This window comes from Podarcis muralis, chromosome 2, assembly GCF_964188315.1.
Source record: "Podarcis muralis chromosome 2, rPodMur119.hap1.1, whole genome shotgun sequence".
NCBI classification, from domain to species: domain Eukaryota; kingdom Metazoa; phylum Chordata; class Lepidosauria; order Squamata; family Lacertidae; genus Podarcis; species Podarcis muralis.
Genome location: NC_135656.1, coordinates 37,635,001 through 37,647,181, shown reverse-complemented (window position 1 = coordinate 37,647,181; position 12,181 = coordinate 37,635,001).

Genomic DNA, 12,181 nt, shown 5'->3' with positions numbered 1-12,181 from the left:
ACAGAGCAACTGAGCATCTGAACTGCAGCAGAGCAACTTAACATCTTGGGAGATTGTATGGGTATGGCATCACTGGGGACCTCAGTGGGGCAGCTTTGGGACTGTCCTGCTGTATGCCTGCTTGTGGTGCTGACAAGGGAGAGTTGCTCCATCAGCCTGCATGTTGCTTTTATCTTATCAGATTCCCATTACAAATGACGGCTTTCAACAATACAGTGGTACCTCGGGTTGCATATGCTTCAGGTTACAGACTCCGCTAACCCAGAAATAATACTTCGGGTTAAGAACTTTGCTTCAGGATGAGAACAGAAATCGTGCTCCAGCGGCACGGTGGCAGCAAGAGGCCCCATTAGCTAAAGTGATGCTTCAGGTTAACAACAGTTTCAGGTTAAGAACGAACCTCCGGAACGAATTAAGTACTTAACCTGAGGTACCACTGTATAGTAATTCCTATTCCTCCATCCTTGCTTAATAAAAACTTTATAAGCAGTGCATTAAATGTTATGCCTAATAATCACTTATCATAATATAAAACGGAATGGGATACTAATAAAACACATGTGCAATGTATTTTCCTGAAACTGGACAGGAAGTTGAAATTACATTTATTTCTGGGAAATCATGGGTGCTTGATCTTTGTCACCAATGGGCAAGGTACAGCAGACCAGGGTGAACCAGCTTATGTGGGTGGCACAAGGCAGAAGTTAGGACAGAAGAGGAAGGATCAACCCAGAACTGAAGTCCAACCAACAGATACAGGAATGGAAAGCTCTTGTTGTTCAAACAAGACTTCACTGGAAGAGGAAGCCCTCTGAAAGTCCTTTCTGTCCCAGAGAATCCAATAGCCAGCCTAGATGGACAGAGCCAAGTCACATCCTAAGGCTACTGAACTGCTTGTGCAAATATTGCAGCATGCAATTTAGTTGCTCACCAGGTACACAGGGTAACTGCACACAAACTCAAAAGCCTTCCAGTTCAAGCCCCAGCAGCTCTTGACAATCTTTCGTAAAGATTTGCTCATTTGTGCTGCCTTGCTCAGGTAAATGCAGCAGTCAGAAAATCTTTGCCCCCCCCCCCAAAAAATGTTGTTTGTTGTTTACTGTTTCGCTGGATAACATGGATGAGGAGGTCACAGGTATACACCTGATTGACAGCAGCAAAAGAGCACACCGTGGCTTAGCTGAAATGTCAGCAGCAATTCCAGTCCTTTAAAAAATGGTTTGTTCATTCTTATCTTTCATACCAATGAATTTTAATTTTGCTGTAAATGAAGATCCTGCACTATTGTCCCAAAGTTCACTAGGGTTACAAGTAAGCAGGAGATTAATCATCATCAAACCTTTTATTGGCATCACATACAAACACTTCCCCAGTGGCACAAAACATTTGCTAAAAGAAAGGAGGCAGAGCAGTCTATCGTCACATCTCTTGGTCTCCAGGGAGATCAGACGTCTGCAGTGTATTTCGACGACAAAAAACCAAATAGGGATATTTAGCCACTAACTTGGTGAGCTCCTGATCATTCCCCAGTAATAGAAAATGTATGACCTCCAACTCTGGTTTCCATTTGGGGATGCAGAGTTGATCTAGAAATTGCTGGTGGAGATCAGCATATGGTTTACAATTAAGAACCATATGTGTAAGGGTTTCCACCAGGTGGTCTTCACATGGGCAAGTTCTTTCTCCTTCCACCCTGCCTGAGAACCTTCCCCAAAGGAGGTTTGATGGATTTGAATGAAACCTGGCCAGTGAAAATGCCCTTCTTTCTTGAGGGTTAAGCGGAAATTCAAGGTAATTGTGGTTAGTTTCATGTGCCCAAGAAAGTTGAAAATAAAGAGGGGAACATGTTTTCTCTGCTGCTACTGTTAGTTCTTGGCGTTCAATATCCCACAACCTAGTTTTTATTATAGCCTTGGCAGATGGTAGGGACATTGATCACAAAAGTTCCACTGACAGTCTGAGTTGCTGTACCTTCTTGTTAAACTGTTGTAGCCCTGGGGGAAAGAAAGGGGTCTAACTAAACTTTGCTGAGGAGAGGATCTTTATCTGATGTAAGGCAGATGTTTAGCCAGCATAGACAAAATCTCGCCCGGGTGACAGTCTCTACCTTGTGTTGATCTCCCTCTAGACACAAGGCTGCATAGGGTACACAGTGTGGGACAGTAAAAATCTTGAAGAGGAAAGCTGTCTGCACTCATTCTACCAACTGGGTAAACCCTGGCAGCCAGACTGGAATACCATAGAGCAACTGAGCTATAATTTTGGCATTGAAGACCTTAAGGGCAGAAGGGATATGCGAATTATCTCTTATTATGAAAAAACGCATTATGGCCTGCATAGACATCTTACTGGCATTCACCGCAGTTGCACAGTACGTGGACCAGAGAAGCCTATGATGGAATGTAATTCCCAGATAGTTGAATTCGAATACCAAGCAGCAGATTGTGTTGGATGTTGATTTATAACAGTAGTGCTTTACTTCCCTATGTAGAAAGAGCCCTTGAAATTTAATGGGGTTCCGTATGAAAGGCTAAACCAGGGATGGGGAATGTTATGTACTGAAGTTCTCATCCTGGGCCAGCAGGGGGATACTGTAGATAGTTTTTACTCAGGTCCACATATGCAAATAAGGGATCGAAAGTGACGTTCAGTGATTGGATAGTTACAGAAAGTTGTTACAGTTACGTTGTACTGGAGCTCTATATAAGCAGGCTGGCTGAACCCTTCAGTTCAGTTCTTTTCTGACCTGTGAATAAACAAGAGCTGTTTGGAGAATCGCTGTGTCGTCTGATATGTTCACCCACAACTTAACAGGGAACCTATAGAACACTCTCAGTTTCTGTACTTAAAACAAATTACACAAACCATCTGAGGACACCTATTTTTTTGGGGGGGGGGAGGGCAAAACCTCTTCTTCACCTTCATCTTTGGATAGATAACATTTTGTTGCTCCCATAAAGTACTCCTGTTTTTGCACCTTAGAGCTATATTGTATCCTACATGCTCCTTTCCTACAGCCAATGCAAAACAGCTGGTTTGAGGTATTGCTTAACATATAAGAAGTGGATATCAAGGTAGACATTTTCTGTTCCCACAGGTAGCTGAGCCCTGCTTTTACTTTGCTTGTACCTATTTAGTTACCAAAGTATTTATATGCCACTATATCATAAAAAATCAAAGCACTTTACATCAACCATATTAGAATAGAATAGAATAGAATAGAATAGAATAGAATAGAATAGAATAGAATAGAATAGAATAGAATAGAATAGAATAGAAACATACAATAGAATCCAGGTGAAAATTTAAGAGATCATCAATGAACTGCTACAGAAATAAGTTTTCTTAATTGCCTGCATAAGCTTGGCAGCACAGAAATGTTTTCAGATGGCCCTGAAGGATTAAAATAGAAAGCACTGGCTGGATTCCACTGGAAAAGCATTCCACAGAACAAGATGTATATAAAACATTAACACATCTTTGCAGTGCATTGTCCCTTCCTCTGCTTTAGTATGTGACAAACCCAATTGCCAGTGGAAGAAAAGTGGAGACCCACGAGGAGAGTAACTGCAATGCAGCTTCATAAGCCCAGAGAGGGGGGAATTGTTTAATGAGCCATGAGTGCAGATGCTCCGCTGCATCAAAGAAGCATTGATTTGATGTGTACTTCCAGCATAAATATAGCAGCAAAGAAATGGAAAATGCACTATCATATCAGAAGCATAGAGAAGCCTTCTGAGGAAAGGGCCAGAGAGAGAGAGCTGTGGCTCAGAGGTGGAGGACTTGCTTTGACTGATCAAGTCTCCTTTATGCTTTGCGTGTTACTGCTCCCAGGTTCAATGCTTGGCATCTTCAGGTAGGGCTGGGAAAGATTTCTGTAGTTCATTACAGGATAAACAATACAGTGGTACCTCGGGTTAAGAACTTAATTCGTTCTGGAGGTCTGTTCTTAACCTGAAACTGTTCTTAACCTGAAGCACCACTTTAGCTAATGGGGCCTCCTGCTGCTGCCGCGCCGCCGGAGCACGATTTCTGTTCTCATCCTGAAGCAAAGTTCTTAACCTGAAGCACGATTTCTGGGTTAGCAGAGTCTGTAGCCTGAAGCGTATGTAACCTGAAGTGTATGTAACCTGAGGTACCACTGTATAGGAAAACATGCAGGTTTGTGTATTCATATAACTGATCTTACATGCTTGTTGTTAAATACATTTCATTATCTGTTTTTTCTACATTACATTGGACAGGCATCCTCCTTGAATCGGTGACATGTCTTTTGATAGCTATAATGTGAGGAAGAAACTGAAGTGAAGGAAAAGGTGTAAACAAACTATCTGGCTGCAAACAGAATAAATGAGATGAATTGTGCCAGCACATGACCTATGAGCAAAATGGTTCTGCTGTCCATGTGGTATTCTCCCTCCATGTCAAAGTACATCTTGGAGTCCTCCAAAACTTCCAAAAGTGGACTGATCTTTCAGCACACCAGATTGGGCTACAGATGTGCAAGAGTTTTGCCAGACATTGTCATCTGGGCAATTAATATCCATAGAAGGCTCGGTCTCATTATCTGTTGATGTTCCATCACAGTACTGTAGTCGGGTTGCCAACCTGAGCTTTAGGACTGCAACTCTCATCAGCCCTGGACAGCATATTTATAACTAGCAAAAACACTATAAACCATAAGTACCCGGTGACCTCTTTCCAAAGGAAACTAAATCTGGGTAAGCAGCCCTGGAACTTCTCACCACTCAGAGAACTGGGGTGAATATAATTATAATACTTCTTGGCTTGGAGTTGACATTGTCCCATTGATGGAAGGCATCCTTCATCCCAGGGTCACTCCAGTAAACAGTGCTGTTAACAACAATGGCATAACATTGCTATACTTAGCTAATTTTGTGCTCTACCATAAGGGTTTGGTTTGCATTCTTCCTGCTATTCATCTAAATTACTTGGGAACAGGAGTACACTGTTAGTCCTTCAGTTCCTTTCCTTTGCATTTCTTCCTTGTCTATGCCCAGTATTTATATTTATCAGGTTTTCCTTCTGTAGAGAATTAATGAAGGGAAAGGCTTCTCCAAGAAGCATGCAGCAAAATTTAGCCAAAGGAAAGCACTTTTCATTAGGTGAGTTGAGCAAATGCTTACATCTCTGCCAATGAGATCAATGGGACAAGCAGCACAATCCTGTATATGTCTACTAAAAAGTAAGCTCCATTGAGCTCAAGACCAATCATATTTGCATTTCCTTGGGAGTAAGTTCCATTTAACTCAATGGGATTTACTTCTGTGTAGACATTCATGCCTAAGATTGCTTTGAACAGCATCATGGGCCTTGTTTTCTAAGGCTTGGAAGAGGCTCGGTTTCTTAATTGCACTTAATTGAAGGATATTGATAATGGTTATGCCAATTATTCAACATTAAGATCTGAAAAAGATCAAAGACTGAAATAGAGAGGTACAAAATTGGCAAGCTGTTCTGTGAAAATAACGTATTGTCTCTGCTTTTGTTTTTGTTTTTTTTTAAAAAAACAGGTAACAGAAAATAGCTTCCCCACACTGTAAAAATGATCAAAGCCAAAATAGAATTTCTTGTAATTTGATGAGATTTTGCTTTCCATCACAGCACCAGATTATTCCCATATGTACCCAATTGGACAGGCTCCTTTCAATTTCTTCTCAACACTGCGTACAGATGCAGTAAGCTGAAATTCTGCTCTGAAGGAGTTCACTGTGTTTTTATTTATTTCTGAAGGTTTCAGCTGCCAAATTAATGAAGAACAAATGATTCAGGGGCTGGTTTTGGATCATGGCTCCATTTAAAATTTCTAAAAGTTATTTTGCATCCCAAGTCTTGCCCCCCAAATTGTAGCATTAATGCTCAGACAAAACACATATAACCAGGGATATGAGTCCTGGATAACAGAGAATTGCTATTTTAATTGACAAAAAAGTCTAAAGAAAGATAGAAAGAAAAAGGCAAGTTTTTGCAAGCATTCTCAAAACAAACAAACAAACACCTTTTCTGTCTGGCAAACCTGTAAGCTCCCAGATATAAAATGACAGGAATACATCCAATGGGATGAAATGCAATCTCACTCCCAACAGCAACTGTAGATAATTTTCTCATTATAAAACATGATGGAACAAAGGTATATCATTTTAAGATGGACATTTCACCAAGACACTTTTAAGATTCAAACAACTGGTCATGCATACTTGTTGTTAAATACATTTCATTATCTGACACAACCTATGGAAGTCCATGTTCTTACAAGAAAATGGTGCTCTCGCCTGAGCCCTTTGCACATTTACTCAGAAGGAAGTCACACTGTGTTCAGTGGTGCGCACTCCCACATAAGTGTGTGCAGGATTGCAAATTTAGTCTTTAAGCTGCTGCAAAGACCAACTATTTTATAATTCTAATAGAGATCCCCAGGCCATCAGGGCGGAACTAGGGATGCAAAAAGGCATCATTTTCTGCTCCACCTCGTACCCACCACATGCAGTGTTGTTTCTGTGCTGCTGCAGTTCGGCTTCCATGGTAAGAATGTTACGCAACTCACAAAGTTAATAATGTAATTGGTTACATTACTGTTACATAATTCCATACAATTCATTACAATGGGGGTGGGATATCATCAATTATTGGGGGTGGGGAGAATGATGACAGTGAATACCAATCACATTCACCCGCTTGATTTCTGTTCCTGTTTGCCGATGAACACCAAACTGATGCAATTTCTGGTCCTGTTTCCCATTTTGACAGAATTCTCTAACAGCACTACTCTTAAATTCAACTTAACTCCTCTGTGGATTATAGTCTTACTTTTTGAGAAGGTTTTATATCATGCCAGTGATTTAGAGTTTTGTCCCTCTAGGACAGGGGTAGTCAACCTTTTTATACCTACTGCCCACTAATGCATCTTTTTTGATGGTAAAATTTCCTTACCGCCCACCAGTGCTAAATGGAAGGAGGATTCAGCTTGTGCCATAGAACCCCCTACCGCCCACCTAGAATCCTTAAATGCCCACTAGTGAGCAGTAGGGACCAGGTTGACAACCTCTGCTCTAGGGTAATGTTAATTATCTGTTGTGTTCTTTTCTTGGCTTAAGAATGGACTATCCATGGGTTTCTTTAACAATATCAGCGGTGGTCAAAATGCCTGCCATGCCTGCCAGTGTTCAAGTTTGTCTATTGATCAGCTGATAAAAGGGCAGAAAGGGCAGGCTGGAAACTTCCTGCCTTCACAGGCTGCACTTGGAGCCAATTTATTTTACCAATGGTCTGATATAAATTCAGAATGAACTTCTGGTGGAAAGCTAACATTATATTAATAATAGAGGGGTGTGTACAATAAAACTCCAGGGCTTATTGTTCATATATGTGAAAAGGCCCTTTTACTTCAGCTTTTCCAACATCGCCCAGGAACTCTGGCTTTCAAGAAGTGTGGTGTTAATGATGATCCTGGACATTAATTTCTTTTAATGAACAGACATTATGTGACTGCTAAGCACAAAGAGGTACTTGCAAGTCTGGAAAGTTTCTGGCAAAGAACAAATGGTGAGAATTATCAGCCTGCTAATTTGGATTCCGAAACAGAAAGATTTAAATGAAAAACAGACATCCTATGGATTCCTAAATGGCATAAAATGAACTAGAATATTAAATAAATTTGAATGGTAAAGCATTAAAGCTAATAACAAGAGAATACAATAATAACAAGTACAGTACTTCATTATGAGACTGCTTAGCCAATTCATAATGCTTAGCAGGTTGACCATTATACAGTACCAGTGCAAGCCAGAATGCACAAAAAGTATACATTTCCTACAAAGAAACAAAACTTTTGATTCTTGAGCATACAGTGTACCTGAAGGAGCGTCTCCACCTCCATCGTTCTGCCCGGACACTTAGGTTCAGCGCCGAGGGCCTTCTGGCGGTTCCCTCACTGCGAGAAGCGAAGTTACAGGGAACCAGGCAGAGGGCCTTCTCGGTAGTGGCACCCGCCCTGTGGAACGCCCTCCCACCAGATGTCAAAGAGAAAAATAACTACCAAACTTTTAGAAGAGATCTGAAGGCAGCCCTGCTTAGGGAAGCTTTTAATGTTTAATTGGTTATTGTATTTTAGTGTTTTGCTTGAAGCCGCCCAGAGTGGCTGGGGAAACCCAGCCAGATGGGCGGGGTATAAATAATAAATTATTATTATTATTATTATTATTATTATTATTATTATTATTATTATTATTAAAAGTAGTGGGTTCCCCTCAAACCCACCCCCTTGAGGTTTCTCAGAAGTCCAGGCCACTCTTGCTCCAGAGTAGACCTGGTGAACCCATTGGTCTCGGAACTCAGGAATCCAGTTCATCACAGGACTCTCCAAAGGGCTTCTCTCAACTTCTTGCGTTTAAGTCTCAGTCCCTTTCTTCTACTTGGCTGGTACCTGCGTACCATCAGCACAGGAAGCACTACCACTCCTTCGTTTACCCTAGCAACCTTTCCCTTGGTTCCCTAGGAATTGAGGTTGCTACCATCCTACTTGGCCTGCCATTGGCAGCACTGAGGCAGAGGGAGCCGCCCTCTTCTGTGCCCATCCGTTTTCCTATAAGCATCTATACTTTGAGAGGGTTGGGGGTTTTTGCAGCTGTCTCCTCCCCTCTTCTCTCTCTTTCAAACCCACACCGTTTCTGTTTCATCTCTGTACACTGAGAGAGGAGGGGTGCCATTCATCCAGAACTTGATTGCTAGCGAAGCGTTCTGCAAATACAGAGGCACGAGCTGATTACAGATGCCTCCTCATAATGAGGCTGCACCTCAACAACAGAACATATCCTTTGCTTACAGATATTTCCTCGTTCAATCCTTGGCATTTTCAATTAAAAACAATCCCTCCCTAGGGAGTTGCCACAAGCCAGAGAAGACTCTGCACTCAGTAAACAATACTGGGCTGGACAGACGGATACTCGCTTCATATTTTTACACTTGGAGCTTTTTATGTGGAGCTCACTTTTTTAGTTGTTCCTGGTTAAAGTTAAAGTTTTATCAGAGCTTAATAAAACAAGGGAACGTGGTTCTTTATCTTTCCACACACTAAATGATTAAGTGCTACGCAGAATTTCTGTCAAGGATGCTAAGCTGTCACTGATATTCTCTTGTAAGGCCATGTACAAGAAAACAATCTGTTCCTATCTTTATATGCTGTTCAGTACTTATATGCTTAGCTTTCCATTAATTATTATTTGATTGCGATAAGTAATCCTTACACTGAACTTTAAATCCTCCAATGGTTACAATTAGCTCCACTTTGCTGGATCATAAAGCATTTTCTGATTTAGCCAGTTGTGAGCCCCGAAGGTCAACAACAATTATATTTAATACTGAAAATAAATAGGAAAAGATGCAAGAAAGCTAGCACAGAGACACTGTAATGGCCTGGGGATTCGGAGACATACAGGGAGACATCACAAAGATGATAAAGATACAGGGGAAAGCTTTCAAAATAATGCAGTTTTCATCTTGCCTTTATCTGTTACTAGAGAAACAAAATAAAAGCAGAACTAGTGAAACATATACTGATTTTGAGGATAACAGGCGTCCTGGCATGGGTGATTTTGTGGATAGTAACATTATATTGTTTAGTTACTAAGTGGCTCTGAATTTACAGCCCATCAGGACTGCTCTTTTATTGTGGTTGTCATCGCTGCATTAATAGTGCATTTGAAGTTATACTGGAGCCTCTACACATCGTCCTTCCTTATCAGTTGTCCTGCAATGCGTCCCCAATGTTCCTGCATTATTGCATCTACGCTTTAACTATGCCCATTCTATTGTCTGCATTCCCACCATCCCCAATCCCCCCTTTCATCCCATGGGCTAAACCATGCTTGCTTGTGGGGGGTAACCCACAGGAATGGCCACATCCAGCAACAACTAGAAGTATATAGGGATGGCGGAACAGCACACATTTAACCTGCTCCCACCCCACCAGCAAAAGTTACTTGTGCTATACCACAATTCTTCCATTTTCACACTTTGTTTTCAAGTTCAGCCTCTGTTTGCTCATTTTCATTTTCATTTACACACACATAAACAATCCACAGGGATGATATTTTCTGGCATCATCGGAAAGCACAAGGCCGTGGCTATGTCACAAAGAAGCAGGTGCATTTTGACACATTGCTAAGGCCCTCAAACTACAGTATAGTGCATTAAAAGAGAGAGTATAACAGGCACAGCAACATTTGTTTCTGGAAACTATGGAAAACTCAACAATTACAGTCAAAGCACTATAAGTGCTTTGAAAGGTTTGCAGATTCAAGAGGTGTTGAAAGCACCTGTGTATGACCATCCCGATAGCATCATGAGCACAACTCATGATGAATGCATGATAAAAAGATATCTGGAGGGAGCCTTAGTTGTATCTGCATGGAGCTCAAAGTTACATGTTGCTGTTCTGTTCTTGATGGGAAAAGGTACATTTTGGCTGGAATTGCTGACTGATGTTCTTCTTAAGCCTCCCATGATAAACAAGTTATATTTGCTGCTAAAAGAAAACTGTTTTGCCCATGAAAAGAAAGCTAATAACGGCTAGTCTCATTTCTTGGGTGTGTGGGCAGGTGGGTGTATAAGAGAGGGATAGAGGGTGCACAATACATTTGACCATGTTGTCCCAAGAATCTGGGGTGCTGATTGTATTCCTCTGAATTATTTCATGATTAGCTTGCAGCCCCTGTGATTCTGTAGCTCCAGGCAACTGTATGTATACTGCTTGCTGGGTTGGGCTAGCCCTGACTTTCACAAATGAGTATAATGCCATTAATCTGGGCAGAGAAATTTGCAAGAGGAGAATTTTCCTCCTTTCCCATAGGCTCCCGGTGTCCATCCTGTCTTTAGAGGCAACTCATTCTGCATACACATCCAATACATGGAATGGCTAAGTCTGCTTTGACATTTTAAGGACCAAGCAATGTGTGCACTGATGGTTCTGTTTCCTACAATCAGAGAAGCGGTCATAGTTGGCTAAACAGGTACATTTTGTTTTTGTTTTAATGAGGGCAGAGCCCATTAAAATGAGCTTTATCTGCTTAATTACTTTAGGACTCAAGGAAGCCTTAATTGGTTTTGTGTTTTTTTAATGGCTTCAAGCAAGCAATTATTATTGTTTCGGTGAACATTCTACTTTTTCTTGCATAAAGCTCATATGTATGCAAAAAGGAAGGAAGGAAGGAAGGAAAAAATAAGAGATTAGTGGGGACCATCTTCTAAAAATAGGTGCTGGAGTTCAGGTCTGGCCAGGTGCCATATATTCTAACCCAAACATCCTTGTCCCCCACTCCCAGATGTGTGGAACATGACTGCGGTTATTCAGTAGTAAGGGAAATACACTCTGAAAATGCTCAGACACTTCTTAAAGTTATTTCTTAAAGGAAGACTTAAACTAGCGCCTATCAAAGCCACCTCTGAACATTTTTTTTTCTTAGAAAGCCCCCAAGCTATTTGCTTTTAAAGTAGAATAATACTGTACAATTTGCAAACAGTGAAGGGACACTTTGCATCCTGCGTAGATCTGGCAAGAATAAAAGAACCAAACTTTTATCTAAGCTTCACAGCAGACAATGGTCTGAGAAGCACATTTCATCATTCCAGTCTAGACAGTTTTCCCCAAGCACTACGCACTGAATGTGTTAGATTTAAATCTACCCCATTGTAAGGGACAGGCCATAAATGCAGTATAGAGCATGTGTTTGGCAAGCAGGAAGTCCCAGATTCAACCCTCAGCATTTCCAGGTCAGGCTAGGAGAGACCTCTGCTTGGGACCCTGGAGAGCTGCTTGTGGTCAGTGTAGATAACACAGAGCTCAATGGTCTGACATAAAAGGCAACTTCCTGTGCTCCCACTACTGAGCACTTGTAGTTTTGGACCAGACCTGTTGCTCCCATGCTTGGAATACACTGACTTGAAAGACTGCATTAAAGCAAAGTCAGCAAAGTTTTTGTGGCTTGGGTCGGTTCATGATCCTGCAGACGCTGTGGTGGGCCGGAGTGTGCACGTGCACACGCACATACGCATGCGCAAATGCTATTTCTGGTGCTCCTTCCAGCATGGAGGAGGTGTTTTGTTTTTTTGTTTTTAAATTTTATTTGCATTGGCCAACGGCCGTAGCAACATAAAACAAGCAATA